The sequence below is a fragment of the Rhipicephalus sanguineus genome, chromosome 2 (assembly GCF_013339695.2).
Source record: "Rhipicephalus sanguineus isolate Rsan-2018 chromosome 2, BIME_Rsan_1.4, whole genome shotgun sequence".
In the NCBI taxonomy this organism is placed as follows: domain Eukaryota; kingdom Metazoa; phylum Arthropoda; class Arachnida; order Ixodida; family Ixodidae; genus Rhipicephalus; species Rhipicephalus sanguineus.
In genome coordinates this window covers 125,860,308-125,860,571 of record NC_051177.1, presented here as the reverse complement: position 1 = coordinate 125,860,571, position 264 = coordinate 125,860,308, and positions in this window count along the sequence as shown.

The following is a 264-nucleotide window of genomic DNA, read 5'->3' as shown; positions in this document are numbered from 1 at the left end:
ACTAAATCTGCAGAACAGCGCAGCGTTGGAATATTGAGGCCGCACAGCGGACGCCCCATTGCCCACAACAAGCGGTGAACGTCCTTGGTCGGCAGCCTATCTGTTAATAACAGTTGGAAATATAGAAGACGAGAGAGTGCTGTGACCTTGCCGGCACATGCCTCGCTCGCTGACGCCGGCGTCTGTGTACACGATTTCAGAGTCGCCGTGCAGAAAGGAAGGCTGTTCGAGGCCCGCGATATAGCCGCGTATTGTTTGCTCGCT